Source organism: Mustela nivalis (genome assembly GCF_964662115.1).
Source record: "Mustela nivalis genome assembly, chromosome: 10".
In the NCBI taxonomy this organism is placed as follows: domain Eukaryota; kingdom Metazoa; phylum Chordata; class Mammalia; order Carnivora; family Mustelidae; genus Mustela; species Mustela nivalis.
Window position 1 is genome coordinate 4838576 of NC_139029.1, and position 22390 is coordinate 4860965.

The 22390-nt window shown below is 44.4% G+C and overlaps 1 long non-coding RNA gene across 1 annotated transcript; it reads left to right on the forward strand.

Annotated features, from left to right (window-relative positions):
* Positions 1-1799: 1799 nt before the first annotated feature.
* Positions 1800-22390, forward strand: LOC309842219. The gene is made up of 5 exons (XR_014299568.1): positions 1800-1925; positions 11914-12019; positions 18426-18496; positions 18597-18764; positions 20496-22390. It is a non-coding gene; the product is annotated as an uncharacterized lncRNA (long non-coding RNA).

The window sequence follows — 22390 nt, forward strand, 5'->3', positions numbered from 1 at the left end:
CTTTTTCATGATTACTGTTTCTATGTCCCTTCCTTAACTCGTAGGTAATGGAAGGTAACCTATATCCTTGACACTTCTATTCCAACTCAGATCATAACATTAAAACTAAATTCTTCACAGGGCACCGGAGTCCCTAACTCATAGAACTATTTGATGTTTCAGCTGAGAAAACCCTCTTGTCCCCTGAAACAGTAACGCAGCTTTCTTTTCCGAAGTCCTCCTATATTTCTTGCAGACCTGCTCTAAGATCAGAATTTAGTTCACCTGAATCCTCCAATGTAAAGATGGAGAGAATCTCTCAAGCTTCTAAAAATATAGAATATTGAACTATTGTTTCCATGAAAATCATTTCATTTTTATTACTTGATTTTTTGCAATGTCTTCTAAATAAAAACAAAACAAAACAAACACCAAGAACACAGTGATAGCCAAAGAAAGTTGGGGGTTTTTTGACTCATCTTAATAAAACCTTATATCATGGGGAACCATTCGGTATCTCAGTAAGGAGGCATTGAAAAGGACCTAACTGATCTGGGGTGGGGGATTTGGGGGGCTAGGGGCTCCAAGAAGTAGGGCTGTGCTCTTGATTGGCGGCTATCTGGAAGCAGAGGTGATCCTATGCTTGGATATCTCAACCACTTTTATCCAGAAAGTAGGACAAACCGTGTGAGGCTCAAGCTTTGATGGAAGAGAAGCAGCCGTCTCTCATGTTAGCCAGGATAGCGGGTGTTGGATCATTCCTGTGGTTCACACGAGCTCTTGTTTTTGTCTGAGCAGAGCTGCTTGCCTGTGCTGTTGTTTTGTCCTGGTCCAGCACAGACACAAGGTGACCTCGTCTGATGGTGCTCGTGAAATCAGTGCTCAGCAGGACCAGCTGTGAGGGCCAGAGGCTGCTTTCCTCCTGCCATCCGTCCACGTGCTTGTTGTTCAAATACGTCATGCAGTATGCTTCCTCCGGGACGGACACGCAGTGATTTACAAGCACAAATCCATCTAATCAAAAGCTGCCTTAGGATCCTGCCTCAGCTCCTGTGCCCCCTCACCTGCCCTGGCTTTTCTCCACAGCCTCAGACATGCTGTGGGTTTAATCTGGTGTCCGTGCGCTTCTGCTGTATTCTCATTGCCTGCAACAGAGCAGTGCTCAAACGATATTTGTTGATGCCGACCTTTAATTAAAGAATGTGTCGTCTGTGTGATACATGGCATGCTGGTCTTTTCTAGTAGAATTTTCCAGTGTCCTGATTCCCAGGGCCACTATTCGAAAGTGGTCTCATCCACCCGGCCGCCCTTCACCCATGCAGTCACCCGTCCCTCCCTCTGCCCAAGCTCCATCCATCCATCCATCCACTTACAGCTTTTACTGGTTTGTACATAGTCTCATTCAAGAAAGTGAACGTACTTGGACAATTTCCAAAAGATCAGTTTTCTTTTATGTCTGCTTGTCTTTGGGTCTCTAGGGCTGCTTTGTCAGGCGCTAGCACCTGGACTGGGCCCAGGGGTCTGGGAGACAAACATTGTCGGCCGAGCACGAGGTCCCTGGGCCCTGGAAGTGCAGGAGAAAGCCCGGCATAGTGTCTGTCACCTGGGGTGTGGGGAGTGGGGTGGGAGGACTTGGGCATGGGGGCGCCGCCTCCCGCACCGGCGTCCAGAGCGGAGGCGGGGCCTGGGCGCGGCTTGGGGGCGTGGCGAACCGCGTAGGCCGGCCCTGGAGAGAGTGATGGGGCGGAGCTGCGGCTGGGCTGGGTCCGGCCAAGGGTGACGTGTCTGGAGTGGTGAGGCGTGGCGCGGCGAGGGGGCGTGGCACATGTGTAGGGGCGTGGCCAACTCTGGTGCGGGTCGGGGCCTTGGTGGGCGGAGTGGGGTGGAACTTGGCGGCGGGGGTCCAGCCTGGGCTCGGCCTCCCAGGACCGCGCGGGTGGAGCCGGGTGAGTGAGACGGTGAAGTCCGCAGGGATGTGGCCAGGAGGCGCGGGGAGGGCTTGTGCGGCCGAGCGCCCCCCGGAGGTGGGAGGGGTGTGGAGCCCCCGGCCTAGGGCTGAGGGGGCCCCGGGCAGATGGTTGTTGGTACTTGGATTGTTGTGCTTGACACACGCCCCCTTTCTTGCTGCATCCCTAAAATCAAGCGATCTGGTCTCCGGGCCCATCGGGAGTCACCTGCACCGCACCTGTTCTATGGCATCCCAGGTGTCCAGGTTCAGTCTCCGTAGAGACCTGCGCGCTACCCTTGCTCCCGCACAAAGACGCCGGGAAGATCCGACAAAGTCCTTCCTGCCCTGGCCGCGTCTGGGGGACCTCAGAGGCTTTCAGGCCTCTCTGGCGCCTTCCTGCCATCCGCACCGCTTGCTGCAAACCCATCTCGGCCCAGGCTGCAGGAACAGAGGACAGTTTGCCACAAGCGACGCGGATGATGACTATTTATCTACTCACACAGAGAAACCATTTTACCATTTCCAGATAGGCCTATTCAGCGCAGACAGGGATGCTTAAGATAGTATTCGAGCTAGTGTTAATTTTAAATAAATATAAAAGTCATTATTTTTAATGTTAATCCACAGGACGCAAACCCATGCTACCTCAGTCGAGGTAGGCCAGATTTCAGTCTGTGAGCTGTCTGTCCTGTCACTGACTAGAATATTCCAAACAAAAGAGATTGGTTCTAACAGGGTTTCCCTATATCACGTTTTAAACAATTCCACACCTTTACCATAGATAAACTTTTTTTTCTTTTCTTTTTTTAAAATATTTTATTTATTTATTCGACAGACAGAGATCACAGACAGGCAGAGAGACAGGCAGAGAGAGGGGGAAGCCGGCTCCCTGCTGAGCAGAGAGCCTGATGCGGGGCTCGATCCCAGGACCCTGAGACCATGACCCGAGTGAAGGCAGAGGCTTAACCCACTGAGCCACCCAGGGACTTCCATTGATAAACTTTTTAAAAGAAATTACATCGGTATTATTTAGAAAGCTAATTCTGGGTCCATTTCTAGATTTTATTTTATTTTATTTTTTAGATTTTATTTATTTATTTGAGAGAGAATGAGTGAGAGAGAGCACGAGAGAGAAGAAGGTCAGAGGGAGAAGCAGACTCCCCAAGGGGCTGGGAGCCCGATGCGGGACTCGATCCTGGAAGTCCGGGATCATGACCTGAGCCGAAGGCAGTCGCTCAACCAACTGAGCCACCCAGGCGCCTCCATTTCTAGATTTTATCATAGAATTGAGCATCGTCATAATTGCACTCTATGGTTCTTGTAATTGAAAGTAAATGAAAATGTATGAATTTCATAGTCAGAATTACAGGGCGGATATATTTTTGTCTTGTTAAGGGATTTTTTATACTTGATATTTAGTCGTATGTTTGCACACCATTAACACTTTTGAGTCATCACCTGGGAATAAAAGTTATTTTGAGAAATTGCTAAAGAAAATGGTATGGTTTTGCTTTTTGGTAAAGGGCCCTGTTGTCCTGTGCTGTAAAAATACACAGTACTTACAGAACATTCCTGTTTACAAAATGCTGAAAAAATATTTGTTCTTAATGGTCTGTACCATTCGATGGACTTATGTCTTCCACACACAACTGGCCCTAGCCACAAGCCAATTCGTGGCCGTCCCTGCTGGGAAGACTTAGATACAGAATACTTTCCAGAACAAATGCACATGCATCTAATCTATAGCTTCCAAAACAAATGACGACCTAGCAGTGGTGTGGCAATCGAAGAACAAAACAAAAATATACTGTGGTGTGCTTGCATTGCCTGCTGAAGATAGAGTTGTCTAATTGCACAGAAGCCATTGCTGCACTTGACCTACATTTTACTCCGTATTGTGATTTCAAGCACAAGGAAGGAAGGTAGCAGTATCAGAAGCTCTCCTGGAATAAGAAAAACAAGGAGAAGGATCCAAAAATGGGAGCATCCCGTGAAATTGGTTATGCATGTAATATAAGGAATCATGATATTGCCTTATTGAGCTCTTCAGTATTTTTCTTCTGAACGAAATACCCTCTGACTTAAAAAAAATAATAATAATTCCAGGCGCCTGGGTGGCTCAGTGGGTTAAAGCTCGGGGTCCTGGGATCGAGTCCCATATCGTGGTCTCTGCTCAGCGGGGAGCCTGCTTCCTCCTCTCTCTCTCTGCCTACTTGTGATCTCTCTCTCTGTCAAATAATAAATAAAATCTTTTAAAAAAATCCATCAACAGGTGTTGGTCATCTTACTATTTTTATAACATGATGCAGCACATTTATTTTCCCTCTTTATTCTATCAGACTAAAACAACAACAAAAATGGGTTTCCCCTAGTGTCCTTGATTTAGAACCCTGCTTTGCAATCCTACTGTGTTTTGAACTGGACTGGTAGCTCTGGTTGGACTCAGATGAGGAGTGTGGATTTCATTCTCTTTTTTTTTTTTTTCATTTTTAATTTATCACGCAGTAAAATGTACACTTTTCGCCAAACAGCTTTGTGAGTTTTGACAAGTTAATAATCAGGAACCCACCACAATCAAGACTCAGAATAGTTCTGTTCACCCCCTAAATTTCCCTCAAGCTGACCCTTTGTGGTCTGTATCTTCCTCCTACCCACATCCCTGACAATTCGTCCTCCATCCCTCAAGTGTTGTCTTAAAAAAATAATAATACATAAAAAAATAAAGTTTTATATCTGCAGGACTATCATATAAATGGAATTATCATATAGTACATAACATTTTGAGATGTGCTTCTTTCATTTAACATAATGCATTTGAAATTCATCTGAATCAACATTTCAGTTCTTTTTATTACTTTATATTCCATTTAATGGTGTGCCGTGATTTATCCACTCACCATTTAAAGGGCAGTCTCTGACACACCAGCATACAGATTCTTGATCAATCTAAAATTTTTCTCACTTGGGAGTAATAATGTGGATTTTGGTGCTATTGGAATGGTCCTGTCTGTGTAATTCCTATTTTTAAATTGCTCACTGCTAGTATATAAACATACACTTGATTTTTGGATACTACTTCATATGCTGTGACCTGGTTAAATTTACTTGTTAGGTCGAGGAACTATCTTGTAGATTCCTTCTAAGCACTGTTTTAGTTGGATTCCACAAACCTTGATATTTTAAAATTTTTTCATTCAGTTCAAAATATTCTCTGATTTCCTTGTGACTTCTATGACTCATAGATTTTTTAGAAATGTACTTTTTAATTTCAAAGTGTTTCAGTGTTTCCCAGATATCTTACTGTAATTGATTATTGGTTTAATTTCATTATGATCAGAAAATATACTTTTATGATCTCAAGTTTGTTAATGTCTGTTTTATGACTCAAAATATGACCCAGTTTGATGAATGCCCCATGTGCATTTGAAAAGGATGTGCATTCTATTGTTTTGGATGGAATGTTGGTCTTTTTAAAAAATATTTTATTTATTTATTTGAGAGAGAGAGCGCATGAGAGGGGGAGGGACAGAGGGAGAAGCAGATTCTTCATCAAGCAGGGAACCTGATTCGAGGCTCTATCCCTAGACTCTGGGATCATGACCTGAGCCAAAGGCAGACACTTAACCAACTGAGCCACCCAGGCGCCCGGGTGGAATGTTTTCTAAATCTCAATTAGATCAAGTTGATTTATAATGTTCACATCTTTTATATTTTACTGATTTTCTGCACTAGAAATTATTGATTATTAAGAGAAGACTGTTGGAATATCCAAGAATAATTATGAGCTTTATTTTTCATTCTATCATGATTTGCTCCACAGATTTTAAAGCTCTTTCGTTGTGCATGCACATTTAGGAATGGTGTGTCTTCTTGGTGAATTGGCTCTTTTACTATTATTAATGTTCTTTTTAATCCCTTTTTCATCATTTCTTTTTCTGAAATCTACTTTCTCTATATTAATATAGCTGCTCCAATTTCTTTTGACTAATATTTTCATAGTATACCTTCTTTTTCCTTCTGCTTTTAACCTAAGTCATTATACTTCTTTATTTTTTATATCTGTTAGAGCTTTTATTTTATTATTTTCCCTTTTTCTTTTATTTTTTCAGTGTTCCAAGATCCATTGTTTATGTACCACACTCAGCACTCCATGCAACACATCCTCCTCAAGACCTACCACAATCTCGCCCATCCTCCCACACTCCTTCTTTGAAAACACTGTTTGTTTCTCAGAGTCCACAGTCTTTCATGCTTTGTCTCCCCCTCTGATTGACCCACTTCATTCTTCCTTTCCTTCTCCTAATGTCCTCGTGTTTATGTTCCACAAGTAAGTGAAACCATATGATAATTGACTTTCTCTGCTTGACTTATTTCACTCTGTCCCTGTTGAAACAAAAGTTGGGTATTCATCCTTTCTGATGGAAGCATAATATTCCATTGTATATATGGACCACATCTTCTTTATCCATTCGTCTGTTGAAGGGCATCTTGGCTCTTCCCATAGTTTGACAACTGTGGGCATTGCTGCCATGAACATTGGGGTACAGATGGCCCTTCTTTTCACCACATCTGTACCTTTGGGATAAATTCCCAGTAGTGGAATTGCAGGGTCATAGGGTAGCTTTATTTTTAAATTTTTGAGGGATCTCCACACTGTTTTCCAAAGTGGCTGTACCAACTTGCATTCCACCAATAGTGTAAGAGGGTTCCCCTTTCTCCGCATCCTCTCCATCACTTGTTGTCTCCTGTCCTATTAATTTTGGCCATTCTAACTGGTGTAAGGTGGTATCTCAATGTGGTTTTGATTTGAATTTCCCTGATGGCTAATGATGATGAACACTTTTTCATGTGTCTGTTAGCCATTTGTATGTCTTCTTTGGAGAAGTGTCTGTTCATGTCTTCTGCCCACTTTTTGACATGATTATCTGTTCTGTGTGTGTTGAGTTTGAGGAGTTCTTTATAGCTCTTGAATATCAGCCCTTTGTCTGTATTGTCATTTGTGAATATCTTCTCCCATTCTGTGGGTTGCCTCTTTGTTTTGTTGACTGTTTCCTTTGCTGTGCAGAAGCATGATATGTCTTTAAATACAGCATATATTTGGGTCTTGTGTTTTCAGTCCTATCTGACAATCTCTTTTAGTTGGTATAAAATAGACCATTTACATTTAGTGCTTATTGATATGGTTAGATTTAGGCCTCCCACTGTGTGTGTGTGTGTGTGTGTGTGTGTATAAAAATTTTTTTTCTTTCTCACTGTGTTTTGTTCCTCTGTTCCCTCATTTGTACATCTTTTTGGATTATTTGAATGTTTTTAATAGTTCCTTTTAATTTATCTATTTTTTTGTCCATTTCTCTTTATGTTATTTTATAGTGGTTGTTCTAGGGATTATGGCATACATACCTAACTTTTTTGTGGTCTATTTAGATTAATATTTTAACAATTCAAGTAAAATATACAAACTTCATAAGCATCTAAGTCCATTTACCCTCTCTCTCTCTTCAAGATTTAATTTATTTACTTATTTATTTATTTATAGAGTGTGGGTTGGGGGAGGAGTAGAGGGGTGGGAGAGGGAGAGAATCTCCAGCAAATTCTACACTGAGTGCAAAGCCTGAAACAGGGGTCAGTCTCACAACCATGAGATCACAACCTGAATTGAAACCAAGAGTTGGATGCTTAACAGACTGAGCCAGCAGGTACTCCCTACTCCTCCCTCTTATATTATAGTCATCCGTATGTATTACACCTCTATTCACTGAAAATTCTACCAGACAATGCTATAATTTTTTTTCTTTCAGTGGTACACATATTTTAGAGAAATTAGGAAAATAGTCTATTATATTTGGTCAGATATATACCACCTCTATTGTTCTTCCTTCATTCCTAAAGGAATTCCTGCAGTACCAAGTTTCCCTGTGGCATCACTTCTCTTCAGCTGGCAGAACCTCCTTTTGTATTTATTTTTGAGCAAGTGTCCTGACAACAAATTCTCTCAGTCTTCCTTCATCTGAGAATTTCTTTGTTTTGTTTTGTCATTCCTAAAGAATATCTGCACTGAGTATAGAACATGGTTCTGCTGTCTTTTGTCTTCTGTAGGTTCTGGTGAGGAATCCACAGTCATTCTAATTGTTCCCTGTACACGGTGTCACTTTTCTCTGACTGCCATCAAGATCTTTCCCCTATCTTTGGTTTTCACCAGTTTATTATGCTGTATCCCAGCCTGTGTTCCTTGAGTTTATCCTGTCTGATGGGTCACAGAGCTTCTTGGACATGTAAATTTATATCTTTCACCAAATTTGTGATGTTTTTTGGTCACTATTTCTTCAGATATTTGTCCACACCAGTCTCTTTCTCTTCCCTTCTTGGACCTCCAGTGACACAAATATTAGATATTTTGATGTTATTCCAGAGGTCCCTGGGGCTCTGTTCAATTGTTTATAATTAATCTTTCTTTCAGTTTTTCAAATTAAATAATTTCCTTTGATTTATCTTTGAGTTTACTGACTCCTTCCTCTGTCATTTCCATTCTGTTTTCTTCCAGATATTGTATTTTTCAGTTCTAAAGTTTACGTTTCTTTATATAGTTTTTGTTTTTCTGCTGAGACTGCCTATCTTTCCATTTATCTGAAGTGTATTTACCTTTACCCCATGGAGCACAGTTATAATACCCACATTAAAGCCTCTGTTAATTCCAATATTGGGGTCAACTCAGGGTTGGTGTCTGTGGATTTTCTTTTCTCTTGAGGATTGGTTACATACATACTCCTGGCTCTTCATATGCTAAAGATTGTTTGACATTTTGATGATTTTGTTGTGAGACTCTATGTCCTGCTAAAATCCTCTGAAGAACACTGACTTGTTTAGCTGACAGTTCCCTGGGTAGGTTACTACCACAAGTTCTATTTTGCCTTTTGTGAATAGTGATTTCAATGCCACTTAAGTTTTTTAAATCTTGCTGTGTTCCTTGGTGTCTGTTTCATGCATGTAGCACTTAGAAGGTAGGCTGTGTTTATGTTTGTAGTTTAGTTCTCAAAGTCTTTACTGTGTTGATCTGGGTCTCTCCTGTGCGTGCACAGCCCTAGGGCATGCTAAAGACTCATGCCCATATAGACTCCTGTCCAATAGAATTAAGAGATCCCCTTCACCGGCTCTCTCCTCTCTATAATCCCCTGATCACTCTTTGCTCCCAGGGGCCCCTTTCTCAGTCCTGTGGCTAGAAATCAAGACTTTCTCTTTGAGTTATTACTATGCTCTCTGCTATCTTTTAGATCAGAGATAGGGTTGCTCTCAGTCCTTTCTCCTTTTACTCTGGAAAAAACAAACAAAACAAAACAAAAAACAGAGCTACACAATTGCTGTTTTTTAAGATTTGATTTATTTATTTGACAGAGAGAGAGAGAGGGAGAAAGGGAACACAAGCAGGGGGCGTGGGAGAGGGAGAGGCAGGTTTCCTGCTGAGTAGGGAACCCAGTGCTATGCAGGGACCTGAGCTCAAGACAGACACTTAATGACTGAGCCGCCAGGTGCCCCAGAGCTGCACAGTTTTATGACCAGAGCTGCCCTCAGGTCAAATGTAGCAAAGAAAAGAGGAAAAACAACGAGAAACTTACTACTTACTCTCCCGAATCTTCAGATTTAATTTCCCTACTTGTCCACCTCCTTGTTTAGTTGTTCTTTGCACTTTGACTTCTCCCCTTCAGGATGTTTCGTTTGCTAAGAGGGCTTAATAGTCACTGGAGTGGAGGCTTTATCTAAGTAATTATCCTTTTGGACTGAAAATTGCTTTCTCCCTTTTTCTTCATGATGTCTCCATGTTACATTTTGTGCAAATCCTCAAATAATAACGTTTGCATTTGGAACACAAATGAGTAAACTGCACACAAACTCACCTCTTTTGCCCAGTTTGTAGACCAAATTAAGTTTCTAAAGAGGTGGGCTCATGAAAACATGTTCCCTGCATGATCAGTTTTTTAAACGCCTGGAGAATGCATCTGTTGTTCCTTTGACCTTTGCAAGGTCAGTCTCATGTTTATCCTGCATCCTGTTCCCCCCCCCCACCCCAAAACCCCCGTTTTCTTGGCCTGCATATATGAAGCAGCATAACTTTATTAGTGTGAATCAAAATGCCTTTTAGAGAACAGTGTTTGCCTGCATTAGAATATAATTACATGACAACAGGAGATCCCACTTCCAGTAAATACAACTCCTGAGTTTACGTGAGTTTTTTATTAGTCTTTAGAGTGGGCTAGGGTTGGAGACCCATTCCTTTAGTTCTTCTCCGTGTAAGCAGGCTGATTGTGTTCATTGTTTGGGGGAGCCAAGGTTTTTACAGGGTAAAATAGTCGTACTTGTTGGAAAATGTGAAATGTCAGGATGTAGCTGAAGGATTCAATGGTTTCTTTCCTGGTCATTGAGCCTGTAAGTTTCCAAGCATGAGTAGGTCTTACAGTTCAAAGACTACCTCCCCAGCTTTATCTCTGTCTGCATTTTGGTGCACAACATTTTATTTAAGATGGGTTCAATGTGTTATGAAATGACTCAGTTATGCTTTATTCTCTTTCATCCTCTTTTTTGCCACTTATATATAATCATATATAATCTAAGAGACATTGCTTATTTAAATGTTAAATTTCTTTCTAAGAATCCTAACCGTTGAAACTGGTTTTGTTTGGATTGAGAATATAGAATTCAATATAGAGTTGGGGTGGAAGGGCAGACTCTGGGTTCTGATGACGTGTGAATGGGCGGGTGGTCCCGCTCACCCACTGGGGACCACAGACAATCTCTCAGTCTCTCCTTGACACAGTTTGCTCATCTGCCAAAGGGGAATTGCGGTCAGTCTTCTCATTGCAAGAATTAAAAGAGATGGTGTGAAACGTGCTTAGCATGTTGGTGTCAGCTCTTATTGTTGTCCTCTAAGTGTGGAGGTCACACCATCATCACTGTTTGTGGACAGGCAGTGCTCCTGATGTGCCAGATGCTGGCACCAATGTGAGAGGAGTAAGACACAGTCCCTGCAGCACATCCCAGTGGGGAAGACAGACACACAAAAACAGATCTTCATAACACAGGGTGGTGAATACAATAAGAGAGACGTTCACCGGGGAGTTCCAAGCAGTTGGGGTTCCTAGGACGTCTTTTTTCCATGAGTATACTTTGGGTGTGGTGGATTCCTGGCCTCGGACACAAAGGACGAATAGGAGTTAGTTTCCTACTAAAGGAAATGGAAGAGGCGAGTAGGGACCAGCCTGAGAACAGTGAGATTAAAGGTGAGACCAAGCATAATCTGTTCAATGAAGCTACTTGAGAGAAACTCCGGAAAAAGGAATTATATTTTTCGTCAGGTCAATGTTGGAAGGTCAGCTTCATCAAGAACTCTCTTTTCTTTGACCAAGTAGGGACCCAGGATTCCTAACACACGTGACTGTTTTGACATTAAGAAAAACAAATAATGAAAGGGGGGGGGTTGTGGTGAAGCTTCCATGGAACGCTTAAACTTGGTGGGTGCATGAGGAGCAAAATAATTATTGTTCCCTTATGAATTAGGACACTTTGAAAAAGGATCCACAAATTCTTTTGCACTTTTCCCATTGATAAGGAGAGTGTAGGTCACCTTCCCTCGAATGTGGCCTGGCCCTGTGTTTTGATCTTCTCTGCAGAGTAGCAAGTCATCCTAACACTTAGCAGCTTAACACTGTAGGTATTTATCATCTCGGTCTCTGAGCACAGGAACCTGGGGATGGCTTAAGTGGGTAGTTCAGGTTTAGGGTCTCAGGTTATAGTCAAGATATCAGCTGAAGGCTTGATCTGGGCTACAGGCTGAGTGTCCATGTCCCCCCAAAATTTGCATTGAAACCTAATCCCCAAAGTGAAGGTATTTGGAGGTAGAACCTGGAGGTAATTAGGTCATGAAGTTAAAGCCTCCACGAATGGGATTCGTGCCTTTATAAAAGAGACCCCAGAGACCTCTGTCACCCTTCTGCCAGATGAGGACACAGCAAGAAGATGGTCATCTATGAAGAAACCAGCAAGTGTTCTCCAGACACCAAATCTGTCAACACCTTGATCTTGGACTTCCCAGCCTCCAGAACTGTGAGTAATCAGGGTTTGTTGTTTAAGCCCCCCAGCACATGGTATTTTTATAAAAGCAGCCCTAACAGACTCAGACAGTCCACATCCAAGATAGCTGGCTCACGTGACTCTTGGCAGGACAGCCCCCCTGGGCTTTGTGAGGATCATCATGACATGGCCTCTGGCTTCAAGAATGGGGTAGGGGTGGGTGTGGAAAAAGGGAGCTGTGTGCCTTTCATTACCTCGTCTTGGAGGTCATATACAGTCACCCCTGTCATATTCCATTCATGAGACATGAGTCACTAAGTATAGAGCAGGAGAATTAGGTGCACCCTGGGGAGGGAGGATCAAAGAATTTGTGAACATTTTTTAAAACTCCTACACACTGTGCTGCGTGACTTCTGAGGCTAGGGCCTAAAGGTGATGCATCATCTTCATTGTTCACTGAGACACTCCCCTTTGGAAGTGTGAGTCACCATGCAGGAAGTTGACTGCCCTGAAGTCACTGTATTATGAGGAATCCCAGGGCACATCAGAGGCCATGGGTAGGATGATAGGCCAGCTGGGCTCCCACTGAGAGCTGTCATCAACTGAAGAAGTCTCTGGATGACCTCAGCTCCCAAATAGCCTGTTACTTTCAGCCATGGAATCTTCTAGCTAGAGGACCAGGGCTGGTAAAGCAGAGGCAAATCTTCCCCCATCTGGTTTCCTGACCCACATAATCCACGATCATATGAAAGTGACTGTCTTATGCCCCTGTATTTGGGGACCTTTGTTACACAGCCTTAGAACTAGAACATGGGTGAGTTTTCAGGTCATACAGACTCAGCCTCTGATGCATGCCTAAAGGTTCCCTTTCCTATAGATTCTTTCCAGCTCTTTATCTGCTCCTTTGGCACAATTTCTTTGTCCTTTTGGATAGATCTAGGAGGGCATCTAAAATAATTTCAGCGATAATTTCTATAATCCCTAAAAAGGAAATCTCAGAAGAGCTAAATTGACGTTCCACATATGACAGGCTCAGAATGAATACTGCTGTCAGACTCAAGTTTTGTTAGATTTGAAAGTAGTTAAAAACTATTCAAGCACACTCATCACGAGGGAAATGCAAATCAAAACCGCAATGAGATATCACCTCACACCCATCAGAAGGGCTAAAATCAAAAACACAAGAAACAAGAGGTGTTGGTGAGGATGTGGAGAAAAGGGACGCTTTGGGAACTGTTGGTGGGAACGCACGCTGGTGCAGCCGCTGTGGGAAACAGTGTGGAGGGTCCTCAGAGCCTAAAAAAAGGAGTACCCTATGATCTAGTAATTGCACTGCTGGATAATTCATCCAAAATTATGAGAACATAATTCACAAGGACACATGGACCCCGTGTTTACTGCAGCATTATTTACAACAGCCAAATTAAGGAAGTTATCTAAGTGTCCATCAATAGATGAATGGATGAAGAAGATGTTGTATAGATACAACGGACTGTTGCTCAGCCATAAAAAGAATGGAATCTTGGGGCACCTGGGTGGCTCAGTGGGTTAAAGCCTCTGCCTTCAGCCCAGGTCATGATCCCAGAGTCCTGGGATTGAGCCACACATCGGACTCCCTGCTCAGCGGGGAAGCTTGTTTCCTCCTCTCTCTCTGCCTGCCTCTCTGCCTGCTTGTGATCTCTGTCAAATAAACAAATAAAATCTTTTTAAAAAAATGGAATCTTGTCATTTACAACAAGGATGGAGCTAGAGAGTATTATGCTAAATGAAATAAGTGAGAGAAAGACAAATACCGTAGCATATGATCTCACTCAGGTGGAATTTAAGTAACAGAACAAACAGAGAAAAAAAGAGACAAACCAAAAACAGACTGAACTACAGAGAACACACGGATGGTCACCAGAGGGCAGGTGGGTGGGTGGTGGGGATGAAGGGAGCCCCTCCCCTGAGGAGCACGGAGCGCGGTAGGGAAGTGTTGAATCTCTCCGTGGTACGCTTGAAGCCAATACAACATTGTATGTTAACTACACTGGAATTTAAAATACAATACAATACAAAACAATACAATACAAAACAATACAAAACAATACAATACAATACAATACAATACAATACAATACAATACAATACAAATGAATCTACTTAACCAGAACAGTTTTCTTTTACTTCCATTAACAAATGCACACCCCACCTCCAGGAGCCCCAAAGCCCACGTGGAACTGTCGGTTGACGGCAACCAGCGTGTGGTCCCAGCGCGAACGAACCCAGCCCTAAAGCAGTCGTTGCACGTTCTACCTCCCCGGAAAGAGAAGCAGCAGGGTCTGCTCTCCTCAAGACCCGGGGGAATCCAGAGTCCTCGCAGACTTGGACGTTCTCTTTGAAAGGTGGGGCCTATGGGTGAGCTGAGCGAGGGGCCGGGCCTGCCCGGAGGAAGGGGGCGCGCGGCCCGCGGAGCAGCTGCCGGCGGCCGCGGGCACCAACCCTGGAGCCGCACTTCTCTTCCCCTCCAGCCCGGCTCTCCCTTAGCGTCGGTCCTTGAGCCTGCGCAGCCGCACACTACACACAGACTCTTCTAGGACTTTCATTGTTTTAATTGTCAGCGGGGAAAGATGGCAAAAATGAGCTCAAATGTGGCCATTCTGTGCGCTGTCTGCCTGTGGTTCTTTCTCTCTCTGCTGCCAAGGAGCCTGTGCGAGGATTCTGCCAGCGTAACACAAATCATCGGGCCCTTCTGTGCTTAAGAGGTTCCATTATGGCGCGCAGTGGCTGGACTCGCCTTTTCCACTAGGGCCTCTCCCTGCAGACCGCACCCTCATGGTCTCTCTCCCACATCGCAGGCTGTCCGGGGCCAGAGGAGCTCCCACCGCATCTCTGGCCTCGGGCACATTTGCAGGGTCCAGAGGCAAAGGCAGGGATCAAGGAAGCAGAAGGAAGAATGAATCCATCCCCTCCCTCCCTCTCTTCCTCTCTTTCTCCCTCTCTCTCTCTCTCTCTCTCTCTCTCTCTTTCTATGAGCCTGGGGGGTGGCGGGGAGAGGGGGAAGCAGGCTCCCCGCGGAGCAGGAGCCCTACATAGGACTGGATCCGAGGACCCCGAGCTCATGACCTGAGTGGAAGGCAGACGCTTCACCGACCAAGCCACCCAGGCTCCCCTAAATTCTTCCATGAATGAATGCGACCACACACAGGTCAAGTTTACATTTTTATCTGCAACAATGAATGTAGTATTTAAAGGAAAAAAAAAAAAAAAAACCTAAAATGTAAAAACAGATTAGAAGTGAACTTGGGAAATTCAGGAGTGATCATTCTTCAAAACTGAAGTCAGCCAAGCTGATATTTTATAGAATTTATTTTATATACTTTACAGCTAAGCTCAAAGGGCAAAAACCACCCGCCCCAGGAGCGGTAGGTCCTCCTCTCAAAGCCTAAACCACATCTGTGGAAGATGTCAAGAATTCTTGCCTGGTTCTGGCAGAGGCGGGCTAAGATTCTGGGGAAACATTCAAGGAAACAAGCACGTGAAAGGAAATCAGAGGCTCCTGGCTGGCTGGGTCCGAGGAGCACGTGACTCCTGATCTTGGCGTTGTGGGTTTGAGCCCCATGTTGGGCGCAGAGATTACTTAAAAATTAAAAAAAAAAAAACTAAAAAAAAAAAAAAAGAATTCAAATGTTAAACTCTTGCATCTCTCCAGCAACTGAAAACACAAAAGCACCCCCAGCACCTCCATCCTGGGCTCTGCTTTGTTGGGTCTCACTTACATTTGACCTTGTGTGTATGACCCACATCTGTCTCTCTGATTCCTTTTCCACCTAAACTGTGTTTCCAGCTACACAACTCACTTTCACGGACACAGCGCCTTCCCTGAGCTGCAACCCCTCCAAAAGGCACTCAACAGCCTCAGCCTTCTCAGCCCCAATCCCGCCATCCGGCCTGCGGCCCTCGCTCCTGTGCCAGGCAGTGGGGACCAGCCTCAGCTCCTGATGCGTCATCTGCACGTCACCGTTCTCCTTGCCCGCTGCCGGTCACTCCACTGCAAGGTCCAGGTAGTGTTTCTTGTTCACACCCTTCACCATGCCCTCTTCGTTTCCAGCACGGTGTCTGCTTCAAGGTTTCCATTGTCGGAAGGAGCCCACGTGGGCAAATGGCTCCTGAAAATCCTCCGGTCATCTCATCCAAGACACTATGTCTGAGATAAAGGAGGTTAAAGTGCTGGGCCCCTGCCTCCTCAGACCCCATGGAAAGCGTGAGATTTGAGCCTCACATTTGATAAACCCAAAGCTGTGCGGGCAGTGGCTGAGTGGGTGGAAACCAGCCCTCGGACTGGAGGGAAGGTGAAGCCGCTGTGTAGGGCCCCGGGGGCTGTTTGCTGACATTGTGATGGTACAGCCTTTAAAAATGGAGCTTCCAGGGTGCCCAGGTGACTCCTTCAGCTGAGCATCTGACTCTTGGTTTCAGATCGGGTCATGGTTTCATGGTCATGAGATCGAGCCCCACATCGCCATCTGCGCTCGGCGTGGAGTCTGCTTGGGACGCTCCTTCCCTCTGCCCCTCCTGCCCGTGCTCTCTCTCTCACACACGTGAATGAATGAGTAAATCTTTAAAAATAACACAAAGATAATAACGGAGCACCTCTGCCCAGTCTCCCCAGCACGGCACTTCACTAAGAGTTCAAGAAAAATGCCAAAAACAGAAACCAACTGCAAGACCATCTTCAGAACTAGAAAGTTCTGAAAACCTTTCCCACATCCTTTCTGATCTCGGCTTCTTCGCATACCTCCCTTTCACTCTCCTGGCTTGGCTGACTGCGGCTGACTAGAACCGGGTTTTCCTCTCCCTCAGAGTTTTTTCAAGTAGACATCTGAACGTGCGTCTTCCTCCCAAGGGCCATGCAAGCTGAGGGCTCTTCCGTCCTCAGAACCAAATTTGGGACTGTGGCTTAAAAAATCTTTAAAAAATAGATCATGTTTGACGTGGTAATACCACTGCAAAGAATCCATCCCGAGGAGATTATTAGAGAATGTGCAAATGTGTACTTGCCTAGATGTTTCTAGCAGCATGCAAACGATGAGGCCAGTTGGCTATTGACCTGGAAAGATAGACGTTCACAGCAGAGTGTAAAAAAAAGTCACATTATGGCGGCGCTGAGAGGCTCAGTGGTTTCAGCATCCAGTTCTTGGTTTCAGCTAAGGTTGTGATCTCAGAGCCATGGGTTGAGCCCCATGTCTGGTTCATGCTCAGTGGGGAGTCTGCCTGAGTTTCTCTCTCTCCTGCCACCTCTGCTCCTCACTCCTGCTCTCTCTCTTACTGAAATAAATACATAAATCTTTTTAAAAACCATATTATCTATACCTTAAAAAGCTACACATAGGGGCACCAGGGTGGCTCAGTCGTGAAGCATCTGCCTTAGGCTCAGGTCATGATCCTGGGGTCCTCGGATCGAGCCCCATGTTGGTCTCCTTGCTCAGCGGGGAGCCTGCTTCTTCTCCTCCCTCTGCCTGCTGCTCCCCCTGCTTGTGCTCTCTCCCTTTTTCTCTAATCAAATCAATCAATCAAATATTTTAAAAAAAACAAAACTATTGATTTTATCAGAAAGGCTATGGCTGAAATTTATGAATCTTGACTTTCTATTTAAATGTCTTCATGATAATATGTTAGAACAAGATCTGCAGCAAATTAATAAAAGAATACTTAGCTAACATTTGCAGTTTAAAAAAAAATTCTGTGAGGGCGCCTGGGTGGCTCAGTGGGTTGAGCCACTGCCTTCGGCTCAAGTCATGGTCTCAGGATCCTGGGATCGAGTCCCGCATCGGGCTCTCTGCTCAGCAGGGAGCCTGCTTCCTCCTCTCTCTCTCTGCCTGCCTCTCTGCCTACTTGTAACCTCTCTCTGTCAAATAAATAAATAAAAATCTTTAAAAAAAAATTCTGTGAGCACTGCAGAGCAGATAAGTCTCCAAGTGAGAAATGAAGATGTGACTCACAGATTAAACATTGTCTTTGTTCTGACAACCTTTCCAAAACTGGTTCCCTTAAGACCTTTCAATAGGGGCACCTGGGTGGCTTAGTGGGTTAAAGCCTCTGCCTTCGGCTCAGGTCATAATCTCGGGGTCCTGGAATCGAGTCCCACATCGGGCTCTCTGCTCAGCAGGGAGCCTGCTTCCTCCTCTCTCTGCCTGCCTCTTTGCATACTTTTGGTCTGTCTCTGTCCAAGAAATAAATAAAATCTTCAAAAAAAAAAAAAACCTTTCAATAATTCCGAAATTTGTTTAGGAGGATGCTCAAATAGCCAGAAAGCCGAAAGACACGACGATGCAGGAGAGAAACGCTTCCCAGTTCCACCTTCAACAACTAATGTATGAAAAAACCCTAATTGCTCTCTCCGAACCTTCATCACATCTACAAAAATATATCTTAACTTTTATTTCTTCTTTGTTCCAAAAAGGAGGTGTATGTTCGGCCACACAGCTTCTTTCGGTAACTGCTGTCCTACTCTGCTGCCTTCCTTAGGATAAGGTGAGTAATGAAGCTCCCCGGCCCTTCTCGAGGTTCGCCTTGCGGAACACCCTCCCCTTCTCTATAGGTGACTCATACAGGGGCACCTCGTCTCTGCCAGGCGCTGCGCTGGGCTCCTGGAGTCCCTCCGCCATGAGCAGGAAGGCTGCTCAGAGGGCTTGGAGGTGCAGACGGCATCCAGCCAGTCTAGAGATCCTTCCGTGAAAAGAAAAGCGAAAGACGGGAAGGAAGACGTGGATTGTGTGTGTTTGATCAACAATGGACATAGGTAAGAATGAAATGAAAAAAGAAACCTTCTCTTTAAAAGGAATCACGCAGCCCAAAGCCCAGAGGATCGGACCTGGCCGCGTGCATCGTAGCTGGGGCCGCGCTGCGAGGAGCAATGTCACTTCTTGGTCCTCAGACCAAGCAGCCAGTGCGCAGACAGTACTCCCGACGCCTGCTCCCAGAGTTCAGGGGTCAGTCCTTCCGGGCCAATGTTCATAGAAGGTCTGAACCGACTGTGGTCCTCTACTGCCATGCCCTTTGCTCTTAAGGAAGACAGTGGCTCCGAGCTGGGTGATCAGTGCAGGAAATTCACAGCATAGATGCTGGTGGCAAAGCGGGGTGGGGTGAGGAGCACCACGGCACGGTTTTAGAATCAATAACTTGTCGGTGCACTCGGGTGGCTCAGTCGTTGGGCGTCTGCCTTGGGCTCAGGTCATGATCTCAGGGGCCTGGGATTGAGCCTGGCATCGGGCTCCCTGCTCAGTGGGAAGCCTGCCTCTCCCCCTCCCACTCCCTCTGCTGTGTTCTCTCTCTCGCTGTGTCTCTCTCTGCCAAATAAATAAATAAAGTGTTTTTAAAAAAGAATCAATAACTTGTCAATTATTCATTTAAAGATAACTATCATTTGAAAAATAGTCCTTGACTCAGAGCCAAACAAAGGTCGAATTGCTCAGTCCCCATATCTTTTTTTTTTTTTTAAAGGAGACGTGGCTTCTTCTTCTTTTCTTTTTTTTTTTAAAAAGATTTTATTTATTTATTTGACAAATAGAGATCACAAGTAGGCAGAAAGGCAGGCAGAGAAAGAAAGGGGGAAGCAAGCTCTCTGACAAGCAGAAAGCCCGATGCAGGGCTCGACCCCAGAATCCTGAGATCATGACCTGAGCTGAAGGCAAAGGCTTAACCCACTGAGCCACCCAGGTGCCCCTCATTCCTCATTTCTTATTCAAAAATTGTTAGAATTCATTAAATAGTTTCATATTCTAATGGGGATAAAAGACCTGGGTGGACATCATGGGACACTCTCTTCATTTTTCAATTTTTAAATTTCAGAAGCAACCCTGTCTGTCTGTCTGTTTAAATCAGAGCTTGAGATAAACAACTGCATTTCTGTCATCCAGACAAGGTCATGGGTGTGGGGGAGTGACTGCCACTTTCCCCATTTTAGCTCATTCTGAAGACATTTTCCAAGGGACATGTCTCAAGCGCAGAGTCAAATTATTGTCTCGGCCTTATTTGAATCCTAATGTGTGAATGAAGCCCAAAACCTGTGTTTTCACTTCATCTGTAATTAGATACTGAGTTTTCAAGAGGGACTTTGCAGATTAAGGGGGGAAAGCTTCGGTCATCCACGTAGAAGTGGAATGGAATCCTTACCTCACACCAAGCATAAAAATCAGTCCTAGGTGCATCAATAACACAGAGGTTAAAACTCTGTCAAATTAAGCCTCAAATCCAGATGAGTTCACCATTCAGAATAGGCTCTTATTACATGGCCAAGCTCTATCCTACTTCGATTATTTGACCTGCTGTGTAGAGCCTGGATGGGAGGCAGGCTGCTGGGAGTCAGCTCCCATGATCCAGGCAAAAAGTACTGAAGGCACAGATTAGGATAGTGGCAGTTGGGACCGGATTCTGGAAATGTACATTGAGATCTTTTGGTTAGTTAAATGCAGATGGTGAAAGAGAGAGTCGAGGGATGCTAATCGTTTTGTTTGTTTGTTTGTTGCCTTAGGAGAGGAAGTAGGAAAGCCTGGTGTCTGGAGGAAAATGACACCCGTTACTGAAGAAGCTGCCAGGCATCGAGGTGATCACACACCGGGCCACGTGATGCAAACAATCTAATTGAATGTGTAACCTCACTGAAGCCTCAGGAAAAATTTGCGATGCAGATGTTCTTATCTTAATTTTATAAACGAGAGAGGCCAAGTAACCGTCCCATCGCCATCACAGTAAGGAGGGTCCGCCCAGTGCCGTCCACCCCCGAACAGGAACCCTACACCAGTTTGGAATATCTTGAGTTTGAAATGTCTGCGCAAATCTACGCTAAGCCCCGGGGGTTAGATAAGGGGAAAGCATTCCAGGCAGAAGGAACAGCAAGTTCAAATGCCCTAAAGCAGGAAAGAGTTTCTCATTTCCTGTCCATGAGCATCTATTTTCTTTCTTCTGGGAAGTTGTACATAATCATCAGACAGCTGAGTTCTTGGGGAAGAGCATCCCTGAGTAGCCACCTCCTGTTTCATCCTGGCACTTGGGGACATGTTAAACTTTGAGGATAACAGACTCTGAGACCTCCACCCTCTCAGACAAGTCCCCAAACCTCTTGAGCATCTGTCCTCTGGTCCATAGAAGGAGAGAGCTCTTCTCCCTGGATCCCCAGCCAGCCCTCTGCCGGGTGGTGTTTACTGCCCTCTTGTGGCCGCCGGCTCTCGTGCTTTCCAGTTGATCGACTTCAAAGCGCCTGGGATCTAAGAAAATCAAATGTTGCAAGAGTAAAGGCACATGTGTTACTATGTTTATATTTGAGTGTCATGCTTGCTAATAACAAGAGAAAGGAGCTGGCGGAAGGAAAGGAAGGAGGAATTGAGGAAAGGAGGGAGGAAGGAAAGAGGAAGGAAGGAAGAAAAGAGCAAAGAAAATGAGAAAGACAGCACCTTTTAGTTTCTGAGCAGGAACCAAAGCGGCTCAAGAAAAAAAAAAAAGTTACCTTGCTCATACTCTGAATTTGGATTTGGAAAATCCAAGCTTCCCGTGTTTCGTTACCCATGTGGACCTTTCACAACAAAGTAGAGGTGAAAGGATTTTTTTCTCCTACAACTGCCGAAATTAGAATTTTAATGTTCATTTTAGAATTTAGAAGTTAGAATTTAAATTTTGTGGTTACTAAAGTCCAGATCTTAGGACAATTGTTTCCCCTAAATTATATTAGAGTCTATTTATTATCAATTTCAATATATTTTAATTTTTATGGTTCTAATATAAATTTGTTTTTTATAGTTGGTTTTTAAGGAATGTGTCAAATAAAAATGTATGTGAACCAGGGTTCGTTTTTTTGGATGAAGCTGAAACAATGAATGACAGTCCTTGAAAGGAAGCAGAGCTCTGACTGTTCTGGGTTGTCGAGAAAGCAAGTTGCACAAAAAAGTTCACGCAGGACTCAGCAAAGAAGACCGAGTCTGCGGTCGGCAGGGAACAGCTTCACAGGCTGACCTGGGAGCCAGTTCAGCCCTGTCTACACGGGGGCCTCTTTCAAGTCAGACCTTGGGCAGGGAAGCAATCATGTGAAACCAACTTCTACAAATTATGCCAGAAATGTTGTGATTGAGATATTTGTATAATCTGGAAGGGTTTTTCTCTTTTAATTTTTTATTAAGTGCTCATTCAATTCCACTAATGTTAGTTATATTTAATTATGAATTCCAGTGTACCAGATACTGAGTCAACAATTCTGTACATTCCTCAGTACTCGTCAGGACAAGTGCCTCTTTAACCCCAGCCCTTACCGCCCCCCTCCCCCCTTCCCTCCCTCTGGGGACCCTCAGTGTGTTCTCTGTAGTTAAGTGTCATCTTGGTTTGTCTCTCTCTCTCTCTATCTCTTTTTCCCTTTGCTCATTTGTTCGGTTTCTTAAA